This window comes from Copadichromis virginalis, linkage group LG19 (genome assembly GCF_057382275.1).
Source record: "Copadichromis virginalis isolate Kocher_CV1m ecotype Utaka linkage group LG19, C_Virginalis_male_GT1.1, whole genome shotgun sequence".
In the NCBI taxonomy this organism is placed as follows: Eukaryota; Metazoa; Chordata; class Actinopteri; order Cichliformes; family Cichlidae; genus Copadichromis; species Copadichromis virginalis.
This window is the reverse complement of record NC_140636.1, coordinates 35451451-35455532: the sequence shown is the minus strand read 5'-3', so window position 1 is coordinate 35455532 and position 4082 is coordinate 35451451. Positions and strand designations below refer to the sequence as shown.

Sequence of the window (4082 nt, the reverse complement as noted above, 5' to 3'; positions counted from 1 at the left end):
TAATACATCTATTTTGGTCCAACCTAATCTACATACATCATGACAATTCAATTAAATTGAGTCAGTAGAACACAATTTCGTAAATACTGCTAAAATGAAAAAAAGTACATTAAAATGATGTGAAAGGTTTTGGTTGGTCCAACTCAATACAATGTCATTCACTTGAGCTAGATTTTCATTGCACTGAAATCATTATTTTGAGTTCAACTAAATCATAATTTTCATTACCAGAAAACTAATTTAATTATTAAAATAATGACAAAATGAATTTGTTTTTACAACTCGGGTTTATTCACTTGAATTAAAAGCAGAAACAGAATATTTTGTAAATAAACATACATGTCACATGGTCAAATCAACCTTAACAAAAATCAAAGTGCTCACAAAAAAGTGCTGACGTACATTTGTAATGAATGTCAAATCTGAATAGCACACACCTCTGTACTACTAGGCAATACTGAAAACAAACTGGAATCTGTAAAATCAGATTTCACTTCAGAATCATTGTATATATTTATAGTGACACTTGCAAATTCACAATGATAACCTACTAAACATTGCAATTCACACCATAGTATGGCAGTCACTGAAGATTTGAAACAACCCAACAATACATAAATACACACACACACACACACACACACATATATATATATATATATATATATATATATATATATATATATATATATATATATATATATATATATGTGTGTGTATGTGTGTGTGTGTGTGTGTGTGTGTGTGTGTGTGTGTTTTCATGACGAACATTTTTCTGTTACCAAGGGGGAGGTATTTTAATAAAAATAAAATCTTTCAACTTTACTTCTCCAAAACCAATTACATGTAAACATTTACAAGCTTATAAGAACGGGAAGACCAACTTTAAAACACTGGAAGACACAAAACTTGTCAACATTTTTCTATTACCTTTGCAAATCCCAAAAGCAATCAAAAAGAAAATGGTGGTTACAACCATGAAACTTTTTCTGAGCTAAATCCCCAGTCCTTTCATCCATCTATAGTAGTACAGATTAAAGGTCACATCACTCACAACATAACAGCAGACAAAAATAGACAACTTCCATTTGGCCAAAAAAAAGAAAGAAAAAAAGGTCACAGTTTGAACAAAAGATATAAAAAGGCCAAAATCAACTTTTGTGCTGGGTCTTGTTTGCCTAAGCAAACATCTTCATTTTCATTTGCTGCATCTTTGTACTGAGCCTTTGTCCATCCAGATTCATCAAAATCTTCTGACAGAACTCAAAAGCGTACTTGTGGTCATTTGGATAGCTCAGATCAAGTGCATAAATCAGTCCAAAGAGGACGATGAATGCCATGATGACACTACCGAGGTTGTTCATAACTGTAGTACCTTCAGTGACAACTCCAACATCCTCTGGCTCCTGAATCCCTTCTCTTCTGATGGTGTAAATACAGTGACAGTTGCTGCAGTGGACCTCAACCGTTCATCCTCAGTGGAGGAGGTCTGAAAAACAGGTTGTTTCAGGTTTAAGGGCTCTGTCACTTGGAAGGGGACATATTATGCAAAACTCAGCTTTTGTATCCTTTTGTGCTGAAACATGGGTCTCTACCGCCTCTATAAACACTCCAAACATAAATAAAACCCGTCAATCTGTTTCCTATCAATAGTTTGGGTTCAGGTATTATGTACCTCCCTTTGGGAGGGGCTTGATATAGAGCAGGAGCTCCTCCAGTGTCTATCAGTGTGTGTGTGTGTGTGTGTGTGTGTGGGCTGGGTCAATTTCCCTTATTCCATCACAATTGGGAACCTTTTGAAACTGCTTGTTTTATGCACATTATTCCTGAAACCAGGAGATTGCTGTAATGGCAGTGACACTAGTTAGTGTCTTGATGCAATCTGCTGTGTTCCTTATAATGAAGACTTTTTACTAATTGGCATAATAAACTGAACTCCACTGGAGTGTTTACTTTCTGAAGTGCCTTGAGATGACTGTTGTTGTGATATACCGCTATATAAATAAACTGAATTGAAACACTGACAGAAAATGGATGAATGTTTTGTCCACATTTACTGTGTTTATAGAGGCAGTAGATACCTACATGGCAGCACCAAAAGAATGAACAATTGAATTTTTGCTGAAACTATCCCCTTAAAAAGTGCTCTCCAGTGCAAGTTTCAACAATGACTATTAAGAATAATACTATTTCACAATTATATTGTCTCTTTTGAATATATGAGGATTTTGTGTGCGATGAACCTAACTCAAATTGAATCTAGAAAAGAAAGTGTGATAAGCGTACCAGATACTCCTTGAACAGTAGGTCTGGATCTTCATTAAAGTAGATCACCAGGCTTTTAAGAGTATGCTCCCTCTTTATGTCGATGTCATCATACTAATGCAAGGGTGGAAAAAAAAAGGGTGAAAAAAATGGAATTGATTGATTGCATTTAATTGATGGGTTTATCATTAGTACCGACCAAACTACTGATCGCCATGATATCCTTGATCTTTTGGCCCTTTGCTCCTTTGCTCCCCTGAAAATTTTGCATCAGCTTGTCTGTTAAATTGTCCAGCTGAGCCAAGAACTTCGCCTGCAGGGGTTTTGTAGTGATCTGCAAGAACTCTGCATTCACCTGGAAATAAAACATACACAAATATAATAAACTAGAAGTTTAAATACAGACTGCTGAATCAACACACTGAAAGTTGCTAAACATTTGAACCATCAGTGAAGTTTGTCAAGACCTAAACTGTTTGTAGCTGAGTTTAGGAATATATCGCCACCTGTTGCTTTGGCATGTTCCTAGCAGCGTTTTCCTTCATTTTTGCGTTTACCTGTGGACGGGATTATTTTTTAAAACGAAAACGGAAAATCTCCGTTTTCAAAAATACCTGTGTAAGTGTGGACGTAGCCGAAATCTTTTATAATAATAAATAGGTTTGAACGTCATGGGAGTGCGCATTGTGCTGCCTGCAGTTACTCTTCCGGCCACATGGTTCGCTTTTGGTAGCACCCTCAGTAAACTATGTAGTGCTTTTAAAGACACCTCAAAACGATACTTTCTACTAGAAAATGGCATATAATAATAAACACAGAATACCATATTTTTAGATTATAAAAAGAAAACAGTAAGAAAGAAGTTAGCTATAGGACATCATCTTTCATTGAGCACAATGGCTAGCTGCTAATAAGCTAGCACACGCTCCGACTTAAAAGTTGGCAGCTACACAATTTCTCCTCTAAAACAAGACACTTTTGAAAAGACCTGGCTATATTGTCAAAAAAAAAAAATAGTATTCAAGCAGAGAAGAGAATGGTAGCACCACCAAAAGTTCAAAAAACAACTGTTACAAGCTTCTATGATAAATAGCATTATAGATTTAGCTGATAAAGAAATACACAATTGGATATATGGAAAAATAATATGTTACCTTACCTGAAGGTGTAGTTTTATCCAAAAAGTACAGAGAGGCCAAGAGCAGCTGGATTCATTTAGGTGATCCTGAAAGAGCGCAAAATTTTCAAAGAAGGCGGACCGTTGTGTAACTCAGTAACTTTGTATTCTTGTGACAAAGACTGCTTTGAGAGAAAATAATTTAGGTTCACCACACGAATAATAATTGCAGTAACGCTGGAGTGCTACATTTGCGTTGAATGAGATTAAAAATAATGTTTAAGCTTAAATAGGGGCTTGAATTGATTTCTTTGAGTTTACAAATACTTAAGTGCAAAAATGTACTCCTCCTACCCCCAGTGCCCCAACAAACTCATTCATTTTGTGTTCAGAATCAGCCTCTGCTGGTTTTGAATAATTTTAGGTTTACACAAAGAAAATCAAATTAATTTGGTATTTTTTAATTGCATTTGTGAACAACTAACATAATTTGCATGTGTTCTTTGAAAGGAGGACCTGAATCTGTTTTTTGAGTGTAATTGGGCGGATAATGTTCCGTGATTCCCTCTTTTTTGCACCTCATATGTTCCGCCTGAGTAGCTCGGTTCATTTTAGTATCCTGAAAATGGAGCCGGGTCAGCAAGCGGTCAGGTTACCCCCTTCAGTGCTCCAGTTCTGCTGATGAGCCGGTCGGTATTAC

The 4082-nt window shown here is 36.0% G+C and overlaps 1 long non-coding RNA gene across 1 annotated transcript; it reads right to left on the bottom strand.

The window, feature by feature from the left end:
* Window positions 1–793: 793 nt before the first annotated feature.
* Window positions 794–3529, bottom strand: LOC146686690 (uncharacterized). The gene is made up of 4 exons (XR_014916707.1): window positions 3425–3529; window positions 2465–2620; window positions 2287–2379; window positions 794–1489 (listed from the first exon to the last, which is right to left on the bottom strand). It is a non-coding gene; the product is annotated as an uncharacterized LOC146686690 (long non-coding RNA).
* Between the last annotated feature and the right edge of the window lie 553 nt (window positions 3530–4082).